This window comes from Pseudorca crassidens, chromosome X (assembly GCF_039906515.1).
Source record: "Pseudorca crassidens isolate mPseCra1 chromosome X, mPseCra1.hap1, whole genome shotgun sequence".
Classification (NCBI taxonomy): Eukaryota; Metazoa; Chordata; class Mammalia; order Artiodactyla; family Delphinidae; genus Pseudorca; species Pseudorca crassidens.
The window spans coordinates 78,533,545-78,555,465 of NC_090317.1; the positions used below are offsets into that span (position 1 = coordinate 78,533,545).

A 21,921-nucleotide genomic window follows, 5' to 3' on the forward strand; every position below is an offset into this window, starting at 1 on the left:
AAGAATTCAGAATAATGATAGTGAAGATGGTCCAGGACATCAGAAAAAGAATGGAGGCAAAGATCAAGAAGATGTAAGAAATGTTTAACAAAGACCTAGAAGAATTAAAGAAAAAACACATAGAAAAGTTAAAGAACAAACAAACAGAGAGGAACAAAACAATAACTGAAATGAAAACTACACTAGAAGGAATCAATAGCAGAATAAATGAGGCAGAAGAAAGGATAACTGACCTGGAAGACAGAAGAATTCACTGCTGTAGAACAGAATAAAGAAGAAAGAATGAGAAGAAATGAAGACAGCCTAAGAGACATCTGGGACACCATTAAACCCAAACAACATTCACATTATACGGGTCCCAGAAGGAGAAGAGAGAGAGAAAGGACCAGAGAAAATATTTGCAGAGATTATAGTCAAAAACTTCCCTAACATGGGAAAGGAAATAACCACCCAAGTCCAGGAAGCACAGAGAGTCCCATACAGGATAAACCCAAGGAGAAACAGGCTGAGAAACATAGTAATCAAAATGGCAAAAATTAAAGACAAAGAAAATTTATTGAAAGCAGCAAGGGAAAAATGACAAATAACATACAAGGGAACTCCCATAAGGTTAACAGCTGAATTCTCAGCAGAAACTCTACAGCCAGAAAGGAGCGGCATGGTATATTTAAAGTGATGAAAAGAAAGAACCTACAAACAAGATTACTCTACCCAGCAAGGATATCATTCAGATTCAATGGAGAAATCAAAACCTTTACAGACAAGCAAAAGCTAAGAGAATCCAGCACCACAAAAACAGCTCTACAACAAATGCTAAAGGAGCTCCTCTAAGTGAGAAACACAAGGGAAAAAAGGATCTTAAAAAAAAAACCAAATAAGAAAATGGTCATAGGAACATACATATCAATAATTACATTAAATGTGAATGGGTTAAATGCTCCAACCAAAAGACATAGGCTTGCTAAATGGCTACAAAAAACAAGACACATATATATGCTGTCTACAAGAGACCAACTTCAGACCTAGGGACACATACAGACTGAAAGCGAGGGGATGGAAAAAAATATTCCATGCAAGTGGAGATCAAAAGAAAGCTGGAGTAGCAATACTCATATCACATAAAATAGACTTTAAAATAATGACTATTACAAGAGACAAGGAAGGACTCTACATAATGATCAGGGGATCAATCCAAAAGAAGATATAACAATTATAAATATATATGCAGCCAACATAGGAGCACCTCAGTACATAAAGCAACTGCTAACAGCTATAAAAGAGGAAGTCGACAGTAACACGATAATAGTGGGGGACTTTACCACCTCATTACACTACGGACAGATCATCCAAAATGAAAATAAATAAGGACACAGAAGCTTTAAATGACACAATAGATCAGATAGATTTAATTGATATTTATAGGACATTCCATCTGAAAAGGGCAGATTACACTTTCTTCTCAAGTGCGCATGGAACATTCTCCAGGATAGATCACATCTTGGGTCACAAAGCAAGCCTCAGTAAATTTAAGAAAATTGAAATCATATCAAGCACCTTTTCTGACCATAATGCAATGAGATTAGAAATGAATTACAGGGAAAAAAACGTAAAAAACACAAACACATGGAGGCTAAACAATACGTTACTAAATAACCAAGAGATCACAAAAGAAATCAAAGAGAAAATCAAAAAAATACCTAGAGACAAGTGACAATGAAAACTCAGTGATCCAAAACCTATGGGATGCAGCAAAAGAAGCTGTAAGAGGGAAGTTTATAGCTATAGAAGCCTACCAAAAGAAACAAGAAAAATCTCAAATAAAGAATCTAACCTTACACCTAAAGGAACTAGAGAATGCAGAACAAACAAAACCCAAAGTTAGCAGAAGGAAAGAAATCATACAGACCAGAGCAGGAATAACTGAAATAGAAACAGAGAAAACAATAGCAAAGATCAATAAAACTAAAAGCTGGTTCTTTGAGAAGATAAACAAAATTGATAAACCATTAGCCAGACATCAAGAAAAAGAGGCAGAGGGCTCAAATGAATAAAAGTAGAAATGAAAACAGAGAAGTGACAAGAGACACCACAGGAATACAAAGCATCCTAAGAGATTACTATAAGCAACACTATGCCAAAAAAATGGACAACCTGGAAGAAATGGACAAATTCATAGAAAGGTATAACCTTCCAAGAGTGAACCAGGAAGAAATAGAAAATATGAACAGACCAAACACAAGTAATGAAATTGAAACTGTGATTAAAATTATTCCAGCAAACAAAAGTCCAGGACCAGAAGGCATCACAGGTGAATTCTATCAAACATTTAGAGAGGAGCTAACACCCATCATTCTCAAACTCTTCCAAAACTTTGCAGAGGAATGATCACTCCTAAACTCATTCTATGTGGCCACCATCACCCTGACATCAAAACCAGACAAAGGTACTACAAAAAAGGAAAATTACAGACCAATATCACTGATGAATATAGATGGAAAAATCCTCAACAAAATACTAGGAAACAGAATCCCACCACACATTAAAAGGATCATACACCATGATCAAGTGGGATTTACCCCAGGGATGCAAGGATTCTTCAATATATGCAAATCAAACAATGTGATACAACATATTAACAAATTGCAGAATAAAAACCATGTGATCCTTTCAATAGATGCAGAAAAAGCTTTTGACCAAATTCAACACCGATTTATGATAAAAACTTTCCAGAAAGTGGGCATAGAAGGAACATACCTCAACATAATAAAGGTCATATATGACAAAACCCACAGCAAAAATCATTCTGAATGGTGAAAAACTGAAAGCATTTCCTCTAAGATCAGGAAGAAGACAAGAATGTCCACTCTCACCACTATTATTCAACATAGTTTTAGAAGTCCTAGCTATGGCAATCAGAGAAGAAAAAGAAAAAAAAGGAATACAAATTGGGTAAGAAGAAGTAAAACGGTCACTGTTTCCAGATGACATGATACTATACATAGAGAATCCCAAAAATGCCACCAGAAAACTACTAGAGCTAATCAATGAATTTGGTAAAGTTGCAGGGTACAAAATTAATGCACAGAAATCTCTTGCATTCCTATACACTAATTATGAAAAATCTGAAAGAGAAATTAAGGAAACACTCTCATTTACCATTGCAAGAAAAACAATAAAATACCTAGGAATAAACCTACCTAGGGAGACAAAAGACTTGTATGCAGAAAACTATAAGACACTGATGAAAGAAATTAAAGATGATATCAACAGATGGAGAGATATACCATGTTCCTGGATGGGAAGAATCAACATTGTGAAAATGACTATACTATCCAAAGCAATCTACAGATTCAATGGAATCCGTATCAAATTACCAATGCATTTTTTACAGAAGTAGAACAAAAAATCTTAACATTTGTATTGAGACAAAAAATACCCTGAATAGCCAAAACAGTCTTGAGGGATAAAAACGGAGGTGGAGGAATCAGACTTCCTGACTTCAGACTATACTACAAAGCTACAGTAATCGAGACAATATGGTACTGGCACAGAAACAGAAACATAGATCAATGGAACAAGATAGAAAGCCCAGAGATAAACCCACACACCTATGGTCAACTAATCTATGACAAAGGAGGCAAGGATATACAATGCAGAAAAGACAGACTTTTCAATAAGTGGTGCTGGGAAAACTGGACAGCTACATGTAAAAGAATGAAATTAGAACACTCCCTGACACCACACACAAAAATAAACTCAAAATGGATTTGAGACCTAAATGTAAGACCGGACACTATAAAACTCTTAGAAGAAAACATAGGAAGAACACTCTTTGACATAAATCACAGCAAGATCTTTTTTGATCCACCTCCTAGAGTAATGGAAATAAAAACAAAAATAAACAAATGGGACATAATGAAACTTCAAAGCTTTTGCACAGCAAAGGAAACTATAAACAAGACAAAAAGACAACCCTCAGGATGGGAGAAAAAATATTTGCAAATGAATCAATGGACAAAGGATTAATCTGCAAAATATATAAAGAGCTCATGCAGCTCAATATTAAAGAAACAAACAACCCAATCCTAAAATAAGCAGAAGACCTAAATAGACATTTCTCCAAAGAAGACATACAGATGGCCAAAAAGCACATGAAAAGCTGCTCATCATCACTGATTATCAGAGAAATGTAAATCAAAAATACAATATTGTATCACCTCACAGCAGTTAGAATGGGTATCATCAGAAAATCTACAAACAACAAATGCTGAAGAGGGCGTGGAGAAAAGAGAGCCCTCTTGCACTGTTGGTGGGAATGTAAATTGATACAGCCACTATGGATAACAATATGGAGGTTCCTTAAAAAACTAAAAATAGAGTTACCATATGATCCAGCAATCCCACTACTGGACAAATACCCAGGAAAAACCATAATTCAAAAGACACATGCACCTCAATATTCATTACTCAATATTCATATTCATATACACTATTTACAATAGCCCGGTCATGGAAGCAACATAAATGCACATAGAAAGATGAAAGGATAAAGAAGTTGTGGTACATATATACAATGGAATATTACTCAGCCATAAAAAGGAACGAAACTGGGTCATTTGTTGAGACGTGGATGGACCTAGAGACTGTCATACAGAGTGAAGTAAGTCAGAAAGAGAAAAACAAATATCGTAAATTATCGCATGTATGTGGAACCTAGAAAAATGGTACAGATGAACCAGTTTGCAGGGCAGAAGTTGAGACACAGATGTAGAGAACAAACATATGGACACCAAGGGGGGAAAGCCATCGAGGCGTGGGGATGGTGATGTGATGAATTGGGTGATTGGGATTGACATGTGTACACTGATGTGTGTAAAATTAATGACTAAAAAGAACCTGCTGTATAAAAAAACAAAGTAAAATTTAAAAAAACCCTAATATTAAACTTTCTTTGGGTTATTTGTATGGAAATATGTTAATATAAGTGTTTTAGACATTACATGAAGTTCCTAAAAATCTTATATGTTGTTGTATAATGTTATAAGTCATAATTCTACTTATTATTTTAAAATGTATATCTCAGAAATAACTAAATTTCCTTGTCAATTGCATTATTATGAACTTTCATCAAATCTTTAACCATGGTCATTTTTAAGTCTTTTGTCATTTACAGACAGATGTGGGTATACTCTGATGCTTCTGAAAAAATGTTCCCATAAAAAGTTTTCATCTTCAAGGAATTCATGGAAAAGACTCTGACAAGCACAGGTTTCCGTTAACTGACTATACTGCTGAACTGAATGAATAAACATTTTCAAAACTCTAATGGAAAACTGATGAATTCATAAAAGTGCTAACAAAAGATCAAGATGAAAAAAAAATTAATTAAATGGGACTGAGTGAACTGATGAGGATGATTATAAGTTTTGTGACTTTCTCTTTGAATAATAATTTAAAAAGTAACGCCACAATGAATATACATGTACATTAAAAATGTGCATTCAGAAAAAAAAATAAAAGAAAAGAAGAAGTAAATCTGTCACTGTTTGCAGATGGCATGATACCATACATAGATAATCCTAAAGATACCCCCAGAAAACAACTAGAGCTAATCAAAGAATTTGGTAAAGTTTCAGGATACAAAATTAAAGCACAGAAATCACTTGCATTTGTATACACTAACAGTGTTATATCAGAAAGAGAAATTAAGGAAACAATCCCTTTCACCATTGCAACAAAAAGAATAAAATATCTGCAAATAAACCTACCTAAGGACGTAAATTACCTGTACTCAGAAAATTAAAAGCACTGATGAAAGAAATCAAATATGACACAAACAGATAGAGAGATATACCATGTTCCTGGACTGGAAGAATCAATATTGTGAAAATGACTATACTGCACAAAGCAATCTACATATTCAATGGAATCGCTGTAAAATTACCAATGGCATTTCTTACAAAACTAGAACAAAAAAATCTTAAGATTTGTATGGAGACACAGAAGACCCAAATATCCAAAGCAATCCTGAGAGTAAAATTGGAGCTGGAGGAATCAGACTCCCTGACTTCACACTATACTACAAAGCTACAGTAAACAGGACAGTATCATACTGGCACAAAAACAGAAATATAGATCAACAGAACAGGATAGAAAGCCTAGAGATAAACCCATACACCTATGGTCAACTAATCTTTGACAAAGGAGGCCAGTATATACAATGGAAAAAAGACAGTCTCTTCAGTAAGTGGTGCTGGGAAAACTGGCCAGCTACATGTAAAAGAATGAAATTAGAACACTTCCAAACACCATACACAAAAATAAACTCAAAATGGATTAAAGACCTAAATGTAAGGCCAGACACTATACAACTCTTAGAGGAAAACATAGGAAGAACACTCTTTGACATAAATCACAGCAAGATCTTATTTTTTTAAACATCTTTATTGGAGTATAACTGCTTTACAATGGTGTGTTACTTTCTGCTTTATAACAAAGTGAATCAGCTATACATATACATATACCCCCATATCTCCTCCCTCTTGCGTCTCACTCCCACACCCCCATCCCACTCCTCTAGGTGGTCACAAAGCACTGAGCTGATCTCCCTGTGCTATGTGGCTGCTTCCCACTATCTACCTATTTTATATTTGGTAGTATATTTAAGCCCATGCCACTCTCTCACTTCATCCCAACTTACCATTCCCCCTCCCCATGTCCTCAAGTCCATTCCCTATGTGTGCATCTTTATTCCTGTCCTGACCTTAGGTTCTTCAGAACTTTATTTTTTAGATTGCACATATATATGTTAGCATACGGTATTTGTTTTTCTCTTTCTGACTTACTTCACTCTGTATGATAATCTCTAGGTCCATCCACCTCACTACAAATAACTCAAGCTCGTTTCTTTATATGGCTGAGTAATATTCCATTGTATATATGTGGCACATCTTCTTTATCCATTCATCTGTCAATGGACACTCATTTCCTGGCTATTGTAAATAGTGCTGCAATGAACATTGTCTTACATGACTCTTTTTGATTTATGGTTTTCTCAGGGTATATGCCTAGCAGTGGGATTGCTGGGTCATATTGGAGTTCTATTTTTAGTTTTCTGAGGAATCTCCCTCCTCTTCTCCATAGTGACTGTATCAATTTACATTCCCGTGAACAGTGCAAGAGGGTTCCTTTTTCTCCACACCCTCTCAAGCACTTATTGTTTGTAGATTTTTTGATGTTGGCCATTCTGAGTGGTGTGAGGTGATACCTCATTGTAGTTTTGATTTGAATTTCTCTAATTACTAGTAGTGTTGAGCTTCCTTTCGTCTGTTGGCATTCTGTATATCTTCTTTGGAGAAATGTCTATTTCTGTCTTCTGCCCATTTTTGGATTGGGTTGTTTGTTCTTTTGATATTGAGCTGCATTAACTGCTTGTAAATTTTGGAGATTAATCCCTTGTCAGTTGCTTCATTTGCAAATATTTTCTCCCATTCTGAGGGTTGTCTTTTCATCCTGTTTATGGTTACCTTTGCTGTGCAAATCTTTTAAGTTTCATTAAGTGCTATTTGTTTACTTTTGCTTTTATCTCCATTTCTCTAGGCGGTAGTCAAAAAGGATCTTGCTTTGATGTATGTCATAGAGTGTTCTGCCTATGTTTTCCTCTAAGAGTTGTATTGTGTCTGGCCTTACATTTAGGTCTTTAATCCATTTTAAGTTTATTTTTGTGTATGGTGTTAGGGAGTGTTCCAATTTCATTCTTTTACATGTAGCTGTCCTGTTTTCCCAGCACCACTTATTGAAGAAGCTTTCTTTTCTCCACTGTATAATCTTGCCTCATTTATCAAAAATGAGGTGACCATATGTGCATGGGTTTATCTCTGGGCAGGATGATCTTTTTAACCCACCTCCTAAAGTAATTGATATAAAAACAAAAGTAAACAAATGGGACCTAATGAAACTAAAAATCTTTTGCACAGCAAAGGAAACTATAAACAAGATGAAAAGACAACCTTCAGAATGGGAGAAAATATTTGCAAAAGAATCAACGGACAAAGTTTTAATCTCCAAAATACGCAAACAACTCACGCAGCTCAATATTAAAAAAAGAAACAACCCAAACAAAAATGGGCAGTAGACCTAAGTAGACATTTCTCCAAAGAAGACATACAGATGGCTAAGAGGCACATGAAAGGCTGCTCAACATCACTAGTTATTATAGAAATGCAAATCAAAACTACAGTGAGGTTTCACCTCACACTAGTTAGAATTGGCATCATCAGAAATCTACAAACTGCAAACGCTGGAGAAGGTCTGGAGAAAGGGGAACCCTCTTGCAATGGTGAGAATGTAAATTGATACAGCCACTATGGAGAACAGTATGGAGGTTCCTTAAAAAACTAAGAATAGAATTGCCGTATGACCCAGCAATCCCCCTACTGGGCATATACCCAGAGAAAACCATAATTCAAAAAGACACATGCACCCCATATTCTTTGCAGCACTATTTACGATAACCAGATGATGGAAGCAACCTAAAAACCCATCGACAGATGAATGGATAGAGAAGATGTGGTACATATATACAATGGAATATTACTCAGCCATAAAAAAGAATTAAATTAGGTCATTTGTTTAGATGTGGATGGACCTAGAGACTGTCATACAGAGTGAAGTAAGTCAGAAAGAGAAAAATATCATGTATTAATGCATATATGTTGAATCTAGAAAAATGTTACAGATGGACTGGTTTGCAAGGCAGAAATAGAGACACAGATGTAGAGAACAAGCATATGGACACCAAGGGGGGAAAGCGGAGGTGGTGGTGGTGGTGGTGGGATGAATTGGGAGATTGGGTTTGATATATATACACTAATGTGTGTAAAATAGATAACTAATAAGAACCTGTTGTATAAAAAGTAAATAAATACAATAAAAAGTTCAGAACAAACTGCATTGTTGCTTTAGCTAAATAAATTAAACAGATCTCAAAATGGAAGGTTTGATTTCTCCAGATACAAAGGATATACCTGTTCTGGAAAATTTGTTTTTTATTTACATAATATATGGAAATAATGCAGAAGAAAATAGGAAAAAAATCACAACCAAATCTGTTCCATTAATGAGAATGGTTGCTTCTTTTGGTAGTGCTGGTTTTTCTTCAGTTGCATATACTGGGGTTGCTGAAGCATTTTCTGAATATACTATGTGAAAAACTTCCCTTGGAAAACTAAATTTAAGTAGAGGTACAATTCTTCATGAGAAAACCATGAAATGATATAGGGATAGTTTCCTCTTAGACATTTATTCCTCTCTAAATACAGTGTTAGAAGTCAGAGAGACCTGGTCTAACCACAACCCTGAGCTTAATAGGTATACGACCTTAGGAAAGTCAAATAATCTGTTCAAGACTTTTTTATGTGTAAAATAGAGATAGTAACAGTATGTACATCATAAGATTGTTATGAGGATTAAATGGGATAACACATGGAAACCTCTTGGTACTTGATTAGTAAAGCTCAATAAATGATAGTTTCTTTACTCTCACTCCCTCATATGGTGATTTCCCATTACAAAAGCTTACGTTTTTTTCAACCTGAGAAGATAATCTTATTAGCTGTGTTCTTCAGATTTTCACTACTGCTTTGATAGCTCAACATTTCTGAAAGAAAGCTTAACTTTCTTAAAAAAGTAGCCTCAGGGCTTCCCTGGTGGCGCAGTGGTTGAGAGTCTGCCTGCTGATGCAGGGGACACGGGTTCGTGCCCCGGTCTGGGAAGATACCACATACCACAGAGCGGCTGGGCCCGTGAGCCATGGCTGCTGAGCCTGTGCGTCCGGAGCCTGTGCACCGCAATGGGAGAGGCCACAACGGTGAGAGGCCCGCATACCGCAAAAAAAAAAAAAAAGTAGCCTCAGATTTTTATACTATACAGATCACAATAATATTCTCACTATAGTTTTTCAAACACACACAAACACACACAAACACACTCGCCTCAAAAACAATAACCACCAAAGTACTCACCTCTTAACATCATACATTTCCAATATCTGACAGAGATCTTCAGCAAGCTCAACTCTTCTTTGGAAACATGTAGTCCACATCTGTGTTTCCTACTTGTGTTGCTTATCCATTACAACATGGCTTTTGTCCTCTGTTGCTGAAGCAGGAATGTCGAGTCCAAAGCCTTAGGAAAGGGAGATTCCGATAGAATTACATGAGCAGAAGGCAAACCTATGGTGAGAACTCAATAAGTTATCCTCTGAAACACATTTCACCCATTTAAAATTCAGGACTATAGTCAGGGCAGCAAGAGATTTGGATCTTAAATGTTGATAGTTCTTTTCAATAATGGTGCTAATCTGAGGTATAGCACTATTTTACTCTCTTATATATATTGACACTCAGAATCTTCCACAGGCGTAAGAGAACTTATGCCATGACTGTGGATAAGACTCAGTCTTAAAAAAACAGTAGCTGAATTATGTGTACACACACACATATATTTAAAAAAAGAAAAACACAGATGAACAGTGATTTTTAAAAAAAACTACTTTATCTAGACTTTTCATTGAGTAGCAGAATGTTTCCAGATAGAGCCTATGTACAATATGCAGATACGGTATGACTATTTCCTCTTGTTAATATTCCCTGCAAAACAAAATACGATCATAAATCTTAAAGGACCACAATTTAGAATAAACATTAATTTCCTAATGACTTGAAGTGTATAAAATTTCTACCTTGAGGAGATTTTCTATCTTTCATTTGGCTCATGGTCCAATTAACTAAAAAGTCACACATGCAGCTAATCAAGTTGACAGAAACAAGAAAAACACTTGGATAAGACTAGCTTTGAACCTTCTACCCATTTCCTTCTACCTCACTCCAAAAGAAATGAATGAATTATCTTTTTGAAAAATTTAAAATACTAAATCATTCCACTAATAACCAATTACCAACTTCTAATTTTAAGTAGTTCAAAACAGGCTTCCCATCTAGAAGTTAGAGCATTCAACCATGGTCCAGGAACAAAGTATGGTCTAACAAAGGTTTGTGGAGATTCTTATTATCATCCTCACTTCCTAGCTTTGGGTATTTTCCCATTTCCTGAGTATTAATAGTGTGATGACTATATTTTTCAAACTCCAAATCAGGCTATAAGATCTGATAAATGAGGATTTTGTATTCCTTCTTGGTTACAGAGGCAATCCAGGTGATATAACTTTAATGTTGAAATATTGGGACTTCTGGGACACTGTCATGGTTTGGAAGGATACTAGGAAATAATGTTTGAATTTAGAATGTCTTGGAAATTTTGTTTACTGCATGAATAATCATGCAGTCATTAGTCATTGACTCAGTCACCTGAGTCAATGACACTGGATAGGTGAAAAAAATCAGTTTAAATTCAAGACAGGAGAAACTGGTAATATTTAACCTGAAACCATTAGAGAATATATCCCACAGTTCATTTAGACATATATGAATTTCAAGAAAATGGCATGTAGATTTATGCAAATAAGTCCAGGACCTTCTATGAGATGTGAAATATGTTCAAGAGTGAGGTGCTGTTCTAGAGTTGATACCCCACGTATATATATATATATCAGGATTGCAGGGTTACTGCTCAACCTGACACCACCAATTTGTGGGAAAATATATTCTCATGAGGCACTGGCATCTGAGCTGGCCATACCAGCAAATATGTTGTTAGGTGTAGCTCCTTGTTGTCACAGCTACCATGATGAAAGGGTCAAACTTGTTTACCCACATCTGCTCCTGAGAAAACCCCTTCTAATTTTACAGTTTTAGTGATTTAGAGATTCAATAATACTACATTTGTGGGCAGCCAAGAAAAGGCTCACAATCTGCCTCTGGAGTCCAGAAGGACACTAAGAAGGATGTTCTCAGTAACTTTCATTCTGCTATGCTAACCTTCTTGAGGACAGGGTGATTCTTATTTATTCCTAAATCTCCTGTTCTGAGCCTCACATATAATAGATGCTCCACAAATATATGCTAAATAGCTTATAAAATCCTCAAGGAAGGAAGCATTTTCCCCACCTTCCAAGCTTTTCTGTTTCTCTTCATCACTGAATAGCAGCTATTTCCTTGAGTTGACTGTCATCTTATAGGCAAGCAGGATAGGAAGCAATATTTTGAGGCAGCTATTAATTATTATTCACACAATAATGCAAATGTGGATATGTGTCTTAGAGGAGCTGTTACTCATCTACCTTCCTGTGTGCCCAGGATGAAGGAGATACGTGGCACATTTCTAAGTGCCACCTGTGAAACTCACGGTCCTTAAAAGGAGCAGTAGTATATTGCAACTTGGCTGTTTAAGCTGCTTCCTTGTAGTGGGGTAAGAAGAAGCACAGTTGGTGAGTATTAACTATATATCCCCCTCAGAGTGAAATCTTGCTAGAGTACAGAAGGTGGTGAAGAGAGTTAAGAAAGTGTGTCAGTCTTTGCTAGCTTCCCAGAAATCTAATCTTCACAATGGTCTGACTGAAGGTGGGGGGAGGCATTGGGAGGGAGACAGGGAGACAGAAAGAAAAAGCAAACCAAAATAAATATGATCTAAAAATAACAAAGAACAAATACATACACAACAGAATCACAAGAATTTTCTAAATTTCATGAGCAAGTAAAAGGACCACATATTAGGACAGATGACCACCGTAAGAAAGAAACAAGTCTCTATTAGAAAAAGCAGTCAAATCAGTAAACTTGTTTCCTATTTCTGCCATTTGGAAAGAAGAATCATTCACATTTGTACAGCTGATAAATCAGAAACCATTTTTTCCCCTGATGAGAAAAAAATGCCCTTTCCCTTGTTTGAAAATATATTCTTACATATGTATATACATACATATCTAATGTATATATATATTTCAGTATATACCAAGGAATATATCACTGCAATACACAGTCCATATATAGTAAATCATTAATTTAGGTTAAGCCAATAACAGCCAGTCAGATCCAAATTAAGACTATAAAGTAGTCCAATGATTGACTTACTTTTTCATATTTTCTTTAATGGAATTAGATTTGTACAGTTTGTTTTGTTTTTACACAAATATTGATAAACAAAACAGAGACAAGAAATCTGCAAAATTTTGGAGCCCAAACTGCATGTATAAGTGGTAATCACATTTTCTCATTAAAAAGATATGCTCCAATTGGAAGAACTTATTTGAGTTTGGCTGTGCAAGAGTAACAGATGGACTGGATATTTTAGTGCCCCAAAACTCTTATTTGAGTCCAGAATCCAAGCAATAGAATTAAAAGACTGAGCATAAATATTTTTGATTTGCTAAAAATTAAACCATTGTGACGATATAATTGCCACCTCTTATCAAACACAAATCAACTTTCCTAGAATGTCAAATTACAATTATTACTTAGCACTTAAAGGAGCACTCAGGCTATAGCATTCTTTAATATGTAAAACATTAGAAGAAAAAAATGAAAATTTCAGAAAATATATTTTCATAGATTCAATCACAAAAAGAAGTTAAAGGTGAATAAAAATGTCATACAAATATTCCATATATTTATCTCATTTGAGTTTTAGAACCAATATATTAAGTAAAAAAGGTAAATATTATTTATCCCATTACCTAATGAGGAAACTGAGGCCCTGAAATGTTATATGACTTATTCCATCTCATAAAACTCCACACTGGTAGAGCTAGACCTGGAATACAGGTCTTCTGACACCTACTACATTTTTTCTTCTGCCTTCTAGACCACTGCTGAGTACTATTCTACTGTATGGATATACTAGAATTTATTTATTCATTTACCTGTTGATGAACCTTTGGGCTTTTTCCAGTTTCGCAAATAAAGCTGGTATGAATATTTGTTTATAAATCTTTGTGTGGACATGTTTTCCATTTCTCTTGGTTAAATAACTAAGAGTGGAATGACTGGTTTATATGGTACTTCTATGTTTAAGAAGCCGCCAAACTGTTTCCCAAAGTAGTTGTATCAATTTATATTCTCACCAGCAGTGTCTGAATGACTTCTAGTTTCACTGCATCCTTGCTAACATTTGGCAAGGTTAGGTTTTCTTTTTTTTTTTTTTTAATTTTTAGTCATTCTAATAGGTATGTAGTAGTATTTCATTGTGGTTTTAATTTGTATTTCTCTCATGATTAATGATATTGAACATCTACTCCTGTGCTTATTTGCAACTACTGTTTCTTTTATGGTGAAGTGTCTTTTCATATATTTTGCCCTTTTTATAAAGTAAGCAATTTTTTTATTAGTGAGCTTTTATTTCTATTTATTTTTTAAGGGCAAGAGTAAATCATATTTTAGTTCAAAGATTTTACAAACCAGTGAAAAAAATTATGAATGTAAAACTATTACCATAGATAATGGGAACTATGCATTAATATTTTAATTTATACATGATAAAATCAAATGATAATAGTAACAGTAAAAGCAAACGAAAATTCGTCTAAAAATATGTGAGCAAAACAACATTTTGTTTGTTTACAAAAATAGATATGTTCAAAAAGATATTCACAGGTATTAGTCAGGATAAAGGGCCAAGTTTGAAATAATTGGAGTTTGCTTATAAATATATCCTTGCTATTACACAATCAGTATAGAATCTAAAAGAGCTTATTTTTGCTACTGGAGAAAATAAACACAGAAATACATTCTTGACTCAACAATGAAAAGACTAACATGATTTTTCTTAAGATAGCACATACTAAAAAAATTAAATATTACTTTGCTTTCATTTATGATTAACTTGTCTCTATTTTACACAGTATTTAGTTTATATTTGAATAGTAATATTTTTAAATTTTGTTTTAGAAAATCCAGCATTTACTGAGTAGAAAGTACTCTATTAGAAACCCCTATACATTATTTCATTCAAAATTCCCAACACTCCTGTGAGCTATTCAGTCATTTTTAATTTAATTACATTTAAAAACTCATTTTGGTTTGTCTTGTTTTGGTTTCATTTTAATTTTTTATATAATTTTAAGGGTTATTTACCATTTACAGTTATTATAAAACATTGGCTATATTCCCCATTTTGAATAGTGCCATGTTTTCATTAAAAGTATATGCTAATGATTTATATCAGGCTGATAAATGTATTTAACATTTATATCATATAAATTTATATTTATTTACATTCAATATGATGAAACACTCTTATATTTGAACTATATCCAATATTTAGTTTCATAGAGTTTTTAAAAATGCTGATTTATTAACAATAAGAAAATGCTCTTATATATAATAAATGAATGTGAAATATTGAAATACAGAGCTTTTTTTTTTTTTTCCGGTACGCGGGCCTCTCACTGTTGTGGCCTCTACCGTTGTGGAGAACAGGCTCCGGATGCGTAGGCTCAGTGGCCATGGCCCACGGGCCCAGCCGCTCCGCGTCATGCGGGATCCTCCCGGACCGGGGCACGAACCCGTATCCCTTGCATCGGCAGGTGGAATCTCAACCACTGCGCCACCAGGGAAGCCCTGAAATACAGAGCTTTTAAAGAACAGTTTTGCTGAGAAATAATTCACATAGCATACAATTCACCTACTTAAAGTATAAAATTCAGTGGATTTTAGTATATATATCCATAGTGTTACAACCGTTACCATTATCTAATTTCAAAAAAAATTCATTTCAAAATGAAACCCAGTACTCATTAACTGTCATTCCCCTTATAATTGAGTTTTGATAGTTCTTTATATATGTCATACCCAAGTTCCCTACCAGATAAGTTATTTGTGAGTATTTTCAGTCAATCTGTACCTTGTCTTCTCATCACAGTGTCTTTTGAAGAGCAGTTCTTAATTTTAACAAAGTTCAATTTATCAATATTTTTTTCTTTTATAAATCGAACTTTTGCTGGTATTATTAAGAAATCTTTCCTTAGCGCAAATATTTTATCAAAGATTTTCTCCTCATTTTTCTTGTTAAAGTCTTATAGTTTTATATCTTACATTTTTGTTTATGGTGTGAAGTAAGAGTCAAGTGTCAAAGTTCTTTTATTTAGTTTTTTTTTGCAGTATGCGAGCCTCTCACTGCTGTGGCCTCTCCCACTGCAGAGCACAAGCTCTGGACGCACAGGCCCAGCAGCCATGGCTCACGGGCTTAGCCGCTCCGCAGCATGTGGGATCTTTCCGGACTGGGGCACGAACCTGCCTCCCCTGCATCGGCAGGCAGACTCTCAACCACTGTGCCACCAGGGAAACCCTAGTTTGTTTTTGTTATTGTTGTTTTGCATATAGATGTTCAATTATTCCAACAACTTGTGTTGAGAGATTATTCTTTCTTTCCTTAAATAGACTTTGCATTTTTATAAAAAATCAATTGACTATATATATATGTCTATTTCTGTACTCTGTAATCTGTCCCATTGACTCACTTTCACCATTGATTTACTTTCACTGGACTGCTTAATGAAACTTTATAGTAAGCCTTGAAATCAAGTAGTGAGTCCTCCAGACTTTTGAAAAAAGTATTCTTTATGTTTTTGTTTATTTATTTGTATTTTAATTTTTTTCTTTATTGCTGGTGAGATTTTTTCACATTATATTGAAGTATAACTGAGTTACAATATTATGTAAATTTCAGGTGTACAACATAGTGATTCTATATTTTTTACATTATAAAATAATCACCATCTGTCTAGTTATCATCTATCATACAAATTATTACAATATTATTGACTATATTCTCTATGCTGTACATTACATCCCTGTGACATTTATTTTATAACTGGAAGTCGGCACCTCTTAATCTCCCTAACTTTTTCCCTCATCCTCCCACTTCTATTCCCTCTGGCAATCACCAGTTTGTTCTCTGTATCTATGAGTCTGTTTCTGTTTTGTTATGCTTTTTCATTTGCTTTCTTTCTTAGATTTCACCTATAAGTGCAATCATATGGTATATATATTTCTCTGACATTTCACTAGGCATAATAACTTTCAGGTCCATCAATGTAATCAAAAAAAGCAAGATTTTATTTTATTTTATTTTTTAGGAATATCTGTATGGCATTTATTTATTTATTTATTTATTTATTTATTTATTTATTTATTTATTTATTTATTTATGGCTGCATTGGGGCTTCATTGCTGTGCATGGGCTTTCTCAAGTTTCGGCAAGCAGGAGCTACTCTTCGTTGTGGTGCACAGGCTTCTCATTTCAGTGGCTTCTCTTGTTGCTGAGCATGGATTCTACGCATGTGGCCTTCAGTACTTGCAGCACGCAGGCTCAGTAGTTGTAGCTCGTGGACTCTAGAGTGCAGGCTCAATAGCTGTGGTGCCTGGGGTTAGTTTCTCTGCGGCATGTGGGATCTTCCCAGACCAGGGATCGAACCCATGTTCCCTGCATTGGCAGGTGGATTCTTAACCACTGGACCACCAGGGAAGTCTTAGATTTTATTCTTTTTTATGGCTGAGTACTATTCCGCTGTGTATGTGTTTATATATGTATGTATATATATGTGTATATATGTATGCATGTATACATATACACACACAAATGTATACATTTGTATACTTATACATATATGTATGTATATTTGTATGTATATATGTATATATGTGTACATATACACACATATATTCCCACATACCACATCTCTTTATCTATTCATCTACTAACGGACACTTAGGTTGCTTCCATATCATGGCTATTGTAAATAATGCTGCAATGAATATAAGAATGCATGTATTTTGTTGAATACGAGTTTCTTTGAGTAAATACTCAGAATTGAAATTGCTGGATGGTATGGTAGTTCTATTTTTCATTTTTTGAGAAACCCCCATAATGCTTTCCTGCACAAATTTTCATTCCCACCAGTAGTACCCCAGCTTTCGTTTCTACATGCATGGAATACCTTTTTGCATTCCCTCACTTTGTCTGTGTATGTCTCTAGATCTGAAGTGAGTCTTTTGTGGGTAGCTTATATATTGGTCTGTTTTTAATTTATTCAGCCTTTCTATGTCTTTTGAATGCAGTATTTAGTCCATTTACATTTAAATTAATTATTGATAGGTATTACTTACTGCAATTTTCTTAATTCTTCACTGGTTGTTTTTGTTCTTCTCTGTCCTTTTCTTTTTCTTTTAGTTTTCCCTTGTGTTTCGATAATTTTCTTTTTTTATTGAAGTATAGTTAATTTACAATGTTGTGTTAGTTTCAAGTGTACAGCAAAGTGATTCAGTTATATTCTTTTCAGATTCCATTATAGGTTATTACAAGATATTGAGCACAGTTTCCTATGCTATACAGTAGGTCCTATTTTATAATATATTGTAGTGTGTATATATTAATCCCAAACTCCCAATTTATCTCCCACCCCCACTTTCCCCTTTGATAAACTTAAGCTTGTTTTCTATGTCTTTGAGTCTGTTTCTGTCTAGTAAATAAGTTCATTTGTATCATTTATTTAGATTCCATGTATAAGTGATATCATAATATTTGTCTTTCTCTGTCTGACTTACCTCATTCAGTATGATGATCTCTAGGTCCATCCTTGTTGCTGCAAATGGCATTATTTCATTCTTTTTATGGCTGAGTAATATTCCATTGTATATATATATACCACCTCTTCTTTATCCATTCATCTGCTGTTGGATATTTAGGTTGTTTCCATGTAAGGGCTATCATAAATAGTGCTGCTATGAATATTGGGGTGCATGTATCTTTTCTACTTATGTTTTTATCTGGATATATGCTCAAGAGTGGGATTTCAGGATCATATGGTAGCTCTATTTTTAGTTTTTTAAGGAGATTCCATACTGTTCTCCATAGTGGATTCAGAGATTTACATTCCCACCAACAGTGTGGGAGGGTTCCTTTTTCTTCACACCCTCTCCAGCATTTATTATTTGTAGACATTTTAATGATGGCCATTCTGACTGGTGTGAGGTGATACCTCATTGTAATTTTGATTTGCATTTCTCTAATAATTAGTGATGTTGAGCATATTTTCACAGGACTGTTGGCCATCTGTATATCTTCTTGTAGAAATATCTATTTAGGTCTTCTGCTCATTTTGTGATTGGGTTGTGCTTGTTTGTTTATTTTTTATATTGAGCTGTATAAATTGTATATTTTGGAAATTAACCCCTTGTTGGTCGCATCATCTGCAAATATTTTCTTCCACGGTATAGGTTTTCTTTTCATTTTGTTTATGGTTTCCTTTGCTGTGCAAAATCTTGTAAGTTTGATTAGGCCACATTTGTTTAGTTTTGTTTTTATTTCTTTTGAATTGGGAGACTGATCTAAGAAAATAGTGCTATGATTTATGTCAGAGAATGTTTTGCCTGTGTCCTCTTCTAGAAGTTTTATGGTGTCATGTCTTATATTTAGGTCATTAGTTTTTAGGTTTTTAGATTTTTTAGCAGCATGTTGTTTAGTCTCCTTGTAACATTTTCTTTCTTGTTTTTCTTTCTGTGGTTGATTTCTAGTTTCATACTGCTGTAATCAGAAAAGATGCTTGAAATAATTTCTATCAACTTAAATTTGTTAAGGCTTTTTTGTGTGTCCTAGTATGTGGTCTATCCTAAAGAATGTTCCATGTGAGTTTGAAAAAAATGCATATTCTGGGTTTTTTGGATGTAGTGTCTTGTAGATATCAATTAAGTCCAACCTGTTCTACTGTGTCATTCAAGATCTCTGTTTCCTTAGTGACTTTCTGTCTGCAAGATCTGTTCATTGGTCAGTTGGGTGTTAAATCTCCTAGTACTATTGTATTGCTGTCAATTTCTCCCTTTATGTTTGTTAGTATTTGTTTTATGAACTTAGGTGCTCTTATATTGGGTGCATATATGTTAAGGAGCATAATATCTTCTTCTTGTATTGACCCCTTTATCTTTATATAGTGTCCTTCATTGTATTTCTTTATGGACTGTGTTTTAAAGTCTATTTTGTCTGATATGAGTATTGCCACACCAACTTTCTTGTTGTTTCTTTTTTCATGAAATGTCTTTTTCCATCCTCTCACTTTTAATCTATGTGGGTCTTTCACACTAAAGTGCATCTCTTATAGGCAGCATACTGTAGGTTCTTTTTTCTATATCCAATCTGCCACTATACATCTTCTGATGGAGCATTTATTCCATTTACATTTAAAATAATTATTGATTAATATGTATTTATTGCAATTTTAAACTTTGTTTTCCAGTTGATTTTGTAGTTCTTCTTTGATCTGTTCTTCTTCTTTTTGTTTTTCCTTTTGTGGTTTGATGGTTTTCTTTTGTATTATGCTTGAATTCCTTTCTTTCTGTTGTTTTTGTGAATCTATGTGTTTTTAATCTGTGGTTATCCTGGTCTTCAAATACGTTAACCCATAACTATATCTACTTTTTTACACTGATAGTCATATAAGTTCAGACACATTCTAAAAGATCTATATTTTTTTACTCACTTCCTCCACGTTTTGTGATTTTGATATTCTATTTTACATCTTCATATTCATCTTTTTGCTATTAATTGTAGTTATGATTGCTTTTACAAAATTAAAAAAAATTAATCTATGTACTGTCTTGAGTGATCTTCAATCCTTTTATATACTTGTCTTTCCTATTGTGTTTTTCCCTGTCCTATAGATTCTTGCTTCTTTTTATTTAGAGAAAACCTTTCAATATTTCTTAGATTAGGTTTAGTATTGGCATATTCTTTTAGTTTTTGCATATCTGAGGAATTCTTTATCTCTCCTTCTAATCTAAATGATAATCTTACTGGATAGATTTTCCTAGGTTGTTGGTTTTTCCCTTTCAGGACTTCGAATATATTGTTCCATTCGTTTCTGGCTGGCAAAGTCTGCAGAGAAATCAGCTGATACGCTTATGGGGGGGGTCCCTTGTAACTGACTCTGTATTTCTCTTACTGCCTTTAGAATTTTCTCTTTAACTTTACCATTTTAATTACATGTCTTGGTGTGGGTCTGTTTGGTTTCATCTTGTTTGGCACCCTCTGTTCTTCCTGTACCTGATATATCTGTTTCCTTCCTCAGGTCTGGGAAGCTTTCAGCCATAATCTCTATCTGGAATTCCTATTATATGTAGGCTGGCACACTTTATATTATCCAATAGATCTTGTATACTGCTTTCATTTTTTTTTTCATTTGTGTTTCTGTCTTCTGTTTTAATTGGGTGATTTCCATTATTCTATCTTCCAGATCACTTATTCATTCTTCTGCATTATTTTCTGCTATTCATTGCCTTTAGTTGCTTTTTATCTCAGTAATTGAGTTGTCTAATTTTGACTGCTTCCTCTTTATTGTTTCTACTTTCTTGTTACAGCGATCTGCATTTCTATTGATAATCTTTCTTAATTCCTTTAGCATTTTTATTATCTCCTTTTTGAACTTGGGGTCTGGTAGACTGGAGAGGTCTGAGTCATTGTTTTTCTCAGGTAATTCCTCTTGTTCTTTTATTTGGGAGCTGTTCCTGTGTTTTTTTAATTTTACTTAACTTTCTCTATGAATTTAGGAAAAACAGTTATTTACTACTGTTTTGAAGGGATGCTGTTATGTGGGAACATTTACTGTATGCTTGCAATTACCAATGAGATATTTCCTTTTATAATTTTAATATTTTCAGTTATGGTCTTTTCTTTTTTGCTTAGGGATGTCCCTTTAACATTTCTTGTAAACCTGGTTTAGTGGTGCTGAACTTTTTTAGTTTTACTTGTCTGTAAAACTCTTTTTATTTCTCCTTCAAATCTGAATAATAGTCTTGCTGGGTAGGGAATTCTCTAGAGGTTTTATCCTTTCATCACTTTTAATATATCATGGCACCCCCTCTGGCTTGAAATGTTTCTGCTGAACAGTCAGCTGCTTGTCTTACAGGAATTCCTTTATATGTATCTTGTTGCTTTTCTCTTGCTGTTTTTAAGATTCTCTCTTTATCTTCATTTTTC

General features: G+C 34.3%; 1 protein-coding gene across 1 annotated transcript in view; it reads right to left on the reverse strand.

Annotated features, from left to right (window-relative positions):
- The window catches only part of ZC3H12B (zinc finger CCCH-type containing 12B), a 661,885-nt gene that overhangs the window by 160,800 nt on the left and 479,164 nt on the right, over positions 1-21,921 (reverse strand). The window contains exon 2 of the mRNA XM_067723920.1: positions 10,023-10,185. The gene's annotated coding sequence lies outside the window, so the exon portion shown is untranslated. The remainder of the gene's footprint in view (positions 1-10,022; positions 10,186-21,921) is intronic.